We start from the raw sequence: 11,274 nt of genomic DNA on the forward strand, positions 1-11,274 counted from the left end.
ACTAGAACAAAAACTAATTGGACCAAGGAGGAGTCACATACCAAGCAACAATCTCCCAAAGCAATTTTGTGAATGGAGCTTTGAGCAAGGAGATCGAAAATTGCAGCAAAATGATCTAGAACTCGTGCTTGAGCTGGATGGGGATTTTTTGGGAAGAAGATGGAGTGTGTGGGCGCAGGAATAAGTGGAGGGGGGGCACCATGGGCCCACGAGACAGGGGGGCGCGCCCTGGGGGTGTGGGCGCGCCCTCCACCCTCGTGGCCAGGTGCTTGCCCCTCCTGTAGTGTTTTCAGTGCCTAAAATCCTCAAATACTCCATAAAAAATGATACTAAATTTGCAGGGCATTTGGAGCACTTTTATTTTCAGGATATTTTTTTATTGCACGGATAATTCAGAAAACAGACAGATAATACTATTTTTGCTTTATTTATTCTAAATAACAGAAAGTAAAAAGTGGGTACAGAAGGTTGTGCCTTCTAGTTTCATCCATCTCATGATCATCAAAATGAATCTACTAATAAGGTTGATCAAGTCTTGTTAACAAACTCATTCCGAATAACACGGAACCGGAGAAATTTCGAATAACACTAGGTTACCTCAATAGGGATATGAACATCCCCAATAATAAGAATATCATACTTTTTCTTGACAGTAGGAAGAGGATATTCAAAACCTCCAATAATGATAGTTGGGACTTTTCCAATAGAATTGATGCTATGAACTTGAGATTGTTTCGTCAGAAAGTGTACCGTATGCTCATTACCATTAACATGAAAAGTGACATTGCCTTTGTTGCAATCAATGACAGCTCCTGCTGTATTCAAAAAGGGTCTACCAAGGATAATCGACATACTATCGTCCTCGGGAATATCAAGAATAACAAAGTCCATTAATATAGTGACATTTGCAACCACAACAGGCACATCCTCACAAATACCAACAGGTATAGCAGTTGATTTGTCAGCCATTTGCAAAGATATTTCAGTAGGTGTCAACTTATTCAATTCAAGTCTATGATATAAAGAGAGAGGCATAACACTAACATCGTCTCCAAGATCACATAAAGCAGTTTTAACATAGTTTCTTTTAATGGAGCATGGTATAGTCGGTACCCCAGGGTCTCCAAGTTTCTTTGGTATTCCACCCTTAAAAGTGTAATTAGCAAGCATGGTGGAAATTTCAGCTTCCGGTATCTTTCTTTTATTTGTAATGATATCCTTCATACACTTAGCATACAGATTTACTTTAAGCATATCAGTCAAGCGCATATGTAAGAAGATAGGTCTAATCATTTCAGCAAAGCGCTCAAAATCCTCATCATCCTTTGTCTTGGATGGTTTAGGAGGAAAGGGCATGGTTTTCTGAACCCATGGTTCTCTTTCTCTATCGTGCTTCCTAGCAACAAAGTCTCTCTTATCATAACGTTGATTCTTTGATTGTGGGTTATCAAGATCAACAATAGGTTCAATCTCTACTTCATTATTTTTGCTAGGTTGAGCATCAATATGAACATCATCATTAACATTATCACTAGGTTCATGTTCATCACCTGATTGTGTTTCAGCATCAAAAATAGAAATATCATTGGGATTCTCAGGTGTGTCTGCAACAAGTTCACTAGAAGCATGCAAAGTCCTATCGTTTTTCTTTTTCTTCTTTTTAGAAGAACTCGGTTCCTCTAAATTATTTCTCTGAGAATCTTGCTCGATTCTCTTAGGGTGGCCTTCAGGATACAAAGGTTCCTGAGTCATTCTAGCAGTTCTAGTAGCCACTTTAACAGCAAAGTGATGTTTATTATTTAATTCATCGAGTAAATCACTTTGAGCTTTAAGTACTTGTTCAGCTTGAGTGGTAACCATAGAAGCATATTTGCTAATGAGTTTAAGTTCACCTTTAACTCTAGCCATATAATCACTCAAGCGTACTATCTCGAAAGCACTATTCTTTAATTCTCTACCAACATAAGCATTAAAACTTTCTTGTCTAGCCATAAAGTCATCAAATTCATCTAAGCATGGGCTATGAAGTTTAGTAGAGGGGATTTCGACTTTATCATATCTATAGAGAGAATTTACCTTTACTACGTGTGTCGGGTTATCAAGACAATGTGTTTCTTCAACAGGCGTTAAGACCATGTATTTCTTCAATAGGTGGTAAATTCTTAACATCTTTAGCTTTTATACCTTTTTCTTTCATTGATTTATTTGCCTCTTGCATATCTTTAGGACTGAGAAATAGAACACCTCTCTTCTTAGGAGTGGGTTTAGGAATAGGATCAGGAGTTGGCTCAATTGGTTCAGGAATTGCCTCAGGAATTGGCTTAGGAGGAGTCCAATTATTTTCATTAGTCAACATATTATTCAATAGTAATTCAGCTTGGTCGACTGTTCTTTCCCTGAAAACACAACCAACACAACTATCCAAGTAGTCCTTGGAAGCATCGGTTAGTCCATTATAAAAGATATCAAGTATTTCATTTTTCTTAAGAGGATGATCAGGCAAAGCATTGAGTAATCGAAGAAGCCTCCCCCAAGCTTGTGGGAGACTCTCTTCTTTGATTTGCACAAAATTATATATTTCCCGCAAGGTAGCTTGTTTCTTATGAGCAGGGAAATATGTAGCAGAGAAGTAATAAATCATATCCTGGGGACTACGCACACAACCAGGATCAAGAGAATTAAACCAAGTCTTAGCATCACCCTTTAATGAGAATGGAAATATCTTAAGGATATAATAATAGTGAGCCTTCTCATCATTAGTAAACAGGGTGGCTATATCATTTAACTTGGTAAGATGTGCCACAACAGTTTCAGATTCAAGGCCATAAAAATGATCAGATTCAACCAAAGTAATATTTTAGGATCAATAGATAATTCATAATCCTTATCAGTAACACATATAGGTGAAGTAGCAAAAGCAGGGTCAGGTTTCATTCTAGCATTAAGAGATTGTTGCTTCCATTTAGCTAATAATTTCTTAAGATCATATCTATCTTTGCAAGCAAAGATGGCTCTAGCAGCTTCCTCATCCATAACATAACCCTCAGGAACAACAGGTAATTCATAATCAAGTGGAGAACTTTCATCATCACTATCATCGATAATAGCATCTTCAATAATTTCATTCTCTCTAACTCTAGCAAGTTGTTCATCAAGAAATTCACCTAATGGCAAAGTAGTATCACGCACAGAAGTAGTTTCATCATAAGTATCATGCATAGCAGAAGTGGCATCATCAATAACATGCGACATATCAGAATTCATAGCAGTAGCAGGTTTAGGTGTCGCAATCTTACTAATAACAGAAGGAGAATCTAGTGCAGAGTTAGATGGCAGTTCCTTACCTCCCCTCGTAGTTGAGGGCAAGATCTTAGTTCTTTCGTCTTTCAAGTTCCTCATAGTGATCAACAGATATAAATCCCAAGTGACTCAAAGAATAGAGATATGCTCCCCGGCAACGGCGCCAGAAATTAGTCTTGATAACCCACAAGTGTACGGGATCGCAACAGCTTTCGAGGGTAGAGTATTCAACCCAAATTTATTGATTCGACACAAGGGGAGCCAAAGAATATTCTTAAGTATTAGTAGTTGAGTTGTCAATTCAACCACACCTGGATAACTTAGTATCCACAGCAAAGTATTTAGTAGCAAAAGTAGTATGATAGTAATGGTAGCAGCGGCAAAAGTAAAGATAATAGTTTTGTAGTGATTGTAACAATAGCAACAGAAAAGTAAATAAGCGAAACACAATATGTGAAAAGCTCGTAGGCATTGGATCAGTGATGGATAATTATGTCGGATGCGATTCCTCATGTAATAGCTATAACATAGGGTGACACAGAACTAGCTCCAATTCATCAATGTAATGTAGGCATGTATTCCGAATATAGTCATACGTGCTTATGGAAAAGAACTTGCATGACATCTTTTGTCCTACCCTCCCGTGGCAGCGGGGTCCTTGTGGAAACTAAAGGATATTAAGGCCTCCTTTTAATAGAGAACCGGAACAAAGCATTAGCACATAGTGAATACATGAAATCCTCAAACTACGGTCATCACCGAGAAGTATACCGATTATTTTCACTTCGGGGTTGTCAGATCATAACACATAATAGGTGACTATAGACTTGCAAGATAGGATCAAGAACTCACATATATTCATGAAAACATAATAGGTTCAGATCTGAAATCATGGCACTCGGGCCCTAGTGACAAGCATTAAGCATAGCAAAGTCATAGCAACATCAATCTCAGAACATAGTGGATACTAGGGATCAAACCTAATAAAACTAACTTGATTACATGGTAAATCTCATCCAACCCATCACCGTCCAGCAAGCCTACGATGGAATTACTCACGCACGGCGGTGAGCATCATGAAATTGGTGATGGAGGATGGTTGATGATGACGATGGCGACGAATCCCCCTCTCCGGAGCCCCGAACGGACTCCAGATCAGCCCTCCCGAGAGAGATTAGGGCTTAGCGGCGGCTCCGTATTGTAAAATGTGATGAAACTTTCTCCGTGATTTTTCTCTCCGTGGAACGGAATATATGGAGTTGGAGTTTAGGTCGGTGGAGCATCAGGGGGCCCACGAGACAGGCGGGCGCGCCCAGGGGGAGGGCGCGCCCCCACCCTTGTGGACAGGGTGTGGGCCCCCTGGCCTTGATTCTTTCGCCAGTATTTTTTATATTTTCCAAAACTTATCTCCGTGGATTTTCAGGTCATTCTGAGAACTTTTGTTTTCTGCACAATAAACAACACCATGGCAGTTCTGCTGAAAATAGTGTCAGTCCGGGTTAGTTTCATTCAAATCATGCAAGTTAGAGTCCAAAACAAGGGCAAAAGTGTTTGGAAAAGTAGATACGTTGGAGACGTATCAACCACCTCATGTGGAAACGCATTGTACGGGCTCCACGAAGCCATAAGCCCGCTTGCAAGGCATCCATGAACATGATATTCACGACGACGGATACACATGGAAACCAGAAGCTCGCATGACGCACGATCTATGCGGCAGAAAACGCAACCAGTGAAAGCCTTGCGTGGTCCCAGGAAATGGTGACCTTCGACGTTGGGGGTCGCTTGGAAGACGTCATCCATCCAGGCAAGCATGCCCTGATGCTAGATCCAATCGTGGGAGGTTGCCGCCTCTCACATGTCCTAATGGATGGAGGCAGCGCCCTCAATATTAGCTTCACTAACACCCTAGAGAAGATGAAGATATCAATGTCCAGTCTGCGGAGGTCGGACGTGGGTTTTCATGGGGTGGTGTTAGGACACACAGTCCGCCCCCTGGGCTGATCGAGCTCGAGGTCATCTTCGGAGACGAGCACAACTATCGAAGCGAGGCTACCCAGTTCGAGGTCTCTCCTTTCCAGAGCGGTTACCATGCGATCTTGGGCAGGCCCGCTTACATGAAATTCATGGCGGTTCCATCTTACGCCTATCTACTGCTAAAGATGTCGGGCCTGAATGGTGCAATTACCGTACCAGGGAGCTCGAAAAAGGCCTACGAACTTGAGGTGGCCAGCGTAGAGCTCACTGAGGTCGCCTTGGCCTCCGCCAACCTTGCCAGGATAAGAAAACGAATAGGGCCATCGGAGGCCGAGCTCCCATAGAAACCAAGGCCAAGGGCACGTGTTCCAGCCGACCAAACAAAAAAATCTAGGTGCACCCGAAAGATCCCAACAAGATGGTAACCATAGGCGGAGACCTCTCGAAGAGCCGGGAGGTTGAGCTCCTCGCCTTCCTCCGAGCCAACTAGGACATATTTGCCTGGAAACCCGTCGACTTGCTAGGGGTGCTAGCCAGCAAAGCCGAACACTACCTAGAGGGGGCTTGATACGTCCATTTTGCATCATGTTTACCTATTGTTATTTATGTTGTTTTATTGTATAATAATGCTTTTTGGAGTAATTCTAATGCCTTTTCTCTCATAATATGCAAGGTATACACAAAGGGGGAGAATTCTGGCAGCTAGAAATCTGGACCTAAAAAAGCTACGCCAGGCTACCTATTCTGCACAACTCCAAATGAGCTGAAACTTTACGAGGATTTTTTATGGAATATTTGAGGAATATTGGAGCAAATAAGTACCAAAGGGGGCCCACCAGGTGGGCACAACCCACCTGGGCGTGCCAGGGAGCCTAGGCGCGCCTTGGTGGGTTGTGCTCACTCAGGCCCACCTCCAGTGCCCCTCTTCTGCTATATAAGTCATTTTGACCTAGAAAAAATAAGGACATGACTTTTGGGATGAAGCTTCGCCGTCTCGAGGCAGAACCTGGGCAGGAGCACTTTTGCCCTCCAACAGAGCGATTCTGCCGGGGGAACTTCCCTCCCGGAGGGGGAAATCATCGTCATCATCATCACCAACAACTCTCCCATCTTCGGGAGGGCTATCTTCATTAACATCTTCAACAACACCAACTCCTCTCAAACCCTAGTTCATCATTCATGTTCAATATTTGTACTGGAACTATAGATTGGTGCTTGTGGGTGACTAGTAGTGTTGATTACATCTTTTAATTGATTACTATATGGTTTATTTGGTGGAAGATTATATGTTCAGATCCATTATGCTATTTAATAACCATCTGATCTTGAGCATGATTATCATTTGTAAGTAGTTACTTTTGTTCTTAAGGTCATGGGAGAAATCATGTTGCAAGTGATCATGTGAACTTGATATGTGTTTGATATTTTGATGATATGTATGTTGTGATTCCCTTAGTGGTGTCATGTGAACATCGACTACATGACACTTCGCCATATTTGGGCCTAAGGGAATGCATTGTGGAGTAGTTATTAGTTGATGGGTTGCAAGAGTGACAGAAGCTTAAAGCCTAGTTTATGCGCTATTCCGTAAGGGACCGATTCGATCCAAAAGTTTAATGCTATGGTTAGAATTTATTCTTAATACTTTTCTTGTAGTTGTGGATGCTTGCGAGGGGGTTAATCATAAGTAAGAGGTTTGTTCAAGTAAGAACAACACCTAAGCACCGGTCCAGCCACATATCAAATTATCAAAGTAGAGAACACGAATTAAGCCAACACGATGAAAGTGACTAGATGAAATTCCCGTGTACCCTCAAGAACACTTTGCTTATCATAAGAGACCGTTTTGTCTTATCCTTTGCCTCAAAAGGATTGGGCTACCTTGCTGCACTTTTTTACTTGCTCGTTACAAATTATCTTGCTATCAAACTACTATGCTACTTATAATTTTAGCACTTGCGGACTTTACCTTGCAGAAAACCACTTGTCATTTCCTTCTGCTCCTTGTTGGGTTTGACACTCTTACTTATCGAAAAGGCTACAATTGACCCCATATAGGGTCATCAGGGCTTCACGAGCGGACACCCCTCGCGAGAAACATCTTGCGGGTGGTGCCGCGCCAAGTCATCTGCTTTGAGAAAGCTAAGTCATAATCACTTCATGAGCCTTCTTAACACCTCTCGAATGCCTTTTCCCTCATGATCTCACTGAGCATTCCCAATCTTTCCTAGACATGTGCTGCTTGCACGTCAAAGGGGGGCTCCTTGAGCATCATGCCTCGGGAGCCTTACCACCTCGTGGATCCCTACACCCTTTGGCCTTGTTAAGCACACGCTCTAACATACCAACGACGGTCGTAACATGCACAGGGGTTAGGTCCAAGAGATGTAGAGCACGAAGGCATGTGGAAAGGAAAAAGGGCATCACGAGAAAACGAAGATTGCAGGAAATAGAAACTTGCAACATTATTATAAAACAAAACAATGTCTTCATGCCCCCACGGGGCCATGTCTACTTGATCGAGGGGATAAAGGAAGGAGGGACTAGGCGGACAAGGCGATGTCGTCCCTGTCATCACCGACAACATCGACATCCTCCTCAGAGTCGTCGTTGACGGGCATGAACTGCTAGATGTAGGCCGCCACGTGGTCCTGCACCTCCTTCTCGTGCCCGTTGCGCGGCTTAGGTAGGATAGGGGCCATCACCCTCTCGAAGTCAAAGTCAGCATTGCCGCGGAAGAGGTTGCTGAAGATCCGCATCGTCGCCTGGCTCAGAAGGTCACGGGTCTCCTCCTCGAGTGCCTCATTACCCTCTTGGCTCACTCCTCCATCTTCGTCATGAGCATGGTGAAGACGTCAAGGTAGCTGGCGTTGTTGTTGTCGAGGGGCTCCGAGGCCTTCTCGTCAGTGAAGCGCGCAACAGTCATGCACCCGCACTGGATAAGGGCGTAGAACATCTTGTTGTGCACATACTGTTGCCCCAGCTCCCGCACTCGAGCATCCCTAGCCTGCTCGACAACCTGGGAGACGCCTCCCACCTATGTTTGGAGAGAAGTCAGCTCCTCCTCGGCGTTCGCCTTCGCCATCACCTCCTGCTGCCTCGCGGCCTCAGCGTCCTTCAACTACCCTTGAGGCTGTCAATCCCAGCCTTGAGCTTGCTCTACTTCTTTGTGAAGCGATCCTGCTCAAACTCCAGCTTCTTGGGGTGGTCCTTGACGAGTGCCTCATGCTCCGCCTTGGACAAGGCGTCGGCGTCCTCCTTGTACTTCTTATCTTGCTCTTCGAGTTGCGCGTTGGCCTTGGCCATGCAGGAGTCGTAGGAGGTCTGGGCAGCCCCCACCTAGCGGTCGATCATCAAAAGTGCTCGCGCTTGGCCTCCTGCTTTGAGGTGGTACTTGCGAGCTCCCGCTCCTAGATCTAGTGGTCCCCCTCACTAGCCGCAAGGGCCTCCTCGCGCTTGGTGAGCTCCTCTTCACGAGAAGTGATCTCACCTTTGCGGGCCTCCATGGCCTCCTTCTGCCTCCACAACCCTTGCTCCCTGAGATCCGCCTGCTCCTGGAGCACCTTCTCGCGGGCCTCCGTGTTATCGCGTCGCTGTTCGGCCGCCTTGGCGTCCTCAAGGGACCTCTTGAAGAGCTACTTGGCGCCCTTCAAGATCTCGTCGCACTTCTACCGCGTGGCCTCATCTTGTAGGCGACCCAGCTTCACGGCCACGTTCAGCTGGCGCCACCCCTCCCCGAGGCTCAGGCGTACCTCCTCTGCCTAGAGGTCTCCCTCGAGCGCATCCAGGGCAACCTATGCGCTACTGATGGTGCCGCACTTGAGCAAGACATTGCCGCTCACTAGCACCAGGGCCCAACCTGGCTATGTCGCCCTCCAGTGCCATGGAGCGCGAGGGCCCGGGGTCGGGCCTCCTCTCAAGTTTCGCACCCACCCCTGGCGGGGGATGCATCCTCTATCAGGCTCGGGGGTCTCCTCGCACCCTCCTCCTTCACTAGCGGCATCGGCATACGCACCGGGCTCGCTATGGCCACGTCAGGAGCATGGCACACGGGCAAGGCCGGGGGGCTCGCCGAAGCTCCCCCATCGGTGCTGGCCTCTCCGGTGGGCGCAGAATGTTGGGGAGGGGTTGGCCCTTTGGCCCCCTCCTTCCTCACGTCGCCCTTGCATCAGGCAGCTCAGGAGGCACCACCTCGTCCATGGTGGCCCTCTCGCGAGGCTCGCTCTCCCTAACTTCAGGAGGCGAGTCCACGTGCGCCTCAGGAGGCGCCACCTGCTCGCCCGCCACTGCCTCGCGCCCGATCGCCGTATCGGGACAACGTTTGACCTCCTTGCGGCCCTTGCCCCGTGTCGCCTGCGGGGGTGCCGCGGGCATCGCGGCCCTCTTCGGGGCATGGGCCTTGCCCTTCTTCTTCTTCTTCTTCTTAGTCTTCTTCTCGGACTCCTTGTGCGGGGCACGAGCTTAGCCCGGGCCTCAGCAAGCAAGAAGTGGAAAGAGGAAAATGAGAATAGGGTGTAGAGACTTACTCGTCAGTAGGAGCCCAGCGTCGCTTTTCAGCCTCTGGAAGCCGTAGCCGTCACTGCCCTCCGAAGCTTGCTCACGCTCCCTTCAGAGGGCACAGTATGGGGCCGACCGGCATCGTCGGCTTCCGATTCGGTATGGGTTTCCTCCTCATGAGGCCCGCTGGCCCCCGCAACGGCGTCTCCTCCGCCCCCCGTGCTCACAGGATGGGTAGGCACGACCAGGAACTGGTCATCGGCGTTGCTGGCCAGTGGCCTCCATCAGCAGCTTGCGGTGAGTTGGTGGAGGCAATCCTTCATCGCTCGCCTCGTCCTGGGTTGCCGAGGCCGCCCCTCTTGGCCTGGCAGGACCAAGCCCCATTTGTTGGGTTATAACCCCACGATATGACTCGCCATATTAGGCCAGGTCATCCAGGTGGCGACTGAGGAGCAAGACTCAAGACGGCCCGAGACGCCCAGGTGCAAGACCAGCAGGGCGGCTTATAGAGTGGGACGGCTTAGGGCCCAACACCCAAAGATGGTGGTTCGTAGCCCCGAAGTACAAGTCGCGAGGAGTTCCTTACTTAGGGAATAAGATAAGATAGAAGCATAATAGGTCATAGGTCATAAGACGACCCAGACTTGTAGGCCAACGGCCTCGACCTGTATATAAAGGCGAGTTAAGGCGAATAGACTAAGTTACAATCAATCAATAGCTAGGTCAAGCGAATTTGCTCCCTTGTAATTGATCTCCAAGCAATAAGCAAACAAGCAGGAAGTAGGCTATTACTTCAATCGTGAGGGTCCGAACCTAGGTAAACTCGTGTCTCTTAGTTCCGATCAACCCTGACATGCTAACCTCCTAGTTGCGATGGCCTCATGACTAAGTCCTCACACTAGGACATCTGCCATGACAAAACCGCGATAGTTGGCGCCCACCATGGGGCCAGCGCACGGGGGTTTTGAGTTTTTGAAGGGCTCTTTCCTTGGGGATCGAGGGATACACCATCGGCAGGATGATGAAGAGTCACTGCGGCAAGCTCTACACCGACGACGCCGGCTGGGCCCCCGAGGATGACTCAATCGAGTACGGGTACCGGGTCCCCTTCGGCGGGATCCATGTCTTCATCGGCAAGATCGGCGGATCTGAGCCTGAGCCGGACATGTGCACTGACCTCGTCGAGCCGGCTCAGCGCATGCAATCCGCTCAGATCCGAGCCGTCCGGAAGCATGTCTTCGTTCGTTTCACGCAAGGTGTGGAACTTGCAGAAAATTCTGCGTCTGGAGGAGAGACTATCGTCTACTAAGATGGTCAGTCCTCGACCGGAGAGACGGAGTCAATCTACCAGCTTCATGACGACGGGCTTGGGTGCTATTTCGAGGGCAACATTATTCTGGACCCCTACGAGCCGTTGTGATGAGCTGCCATCTTTAGGGTGGGGACGGCACCGACTCTCAATTCTACGGCAGTCGGGGCAACGGCAACAATTGACCCTTC

The sequence above is a fragment of the Triticum dicoccoides genome, chromosome 2B, assembly GCF_002162155.2.
Source record: "Triticum dicoccoides isolate Atlit2015 ecotype Zavitan chromosome 2B, WEW_v2.0, whole genome shotgun sequence".
Taxonomy (NCBI): Eukaryota; Viridiplantae; Streptophyta; class Magnoliopsida; order Poales; family Poaceae; genus Triticum; species Triticum dicoccoides.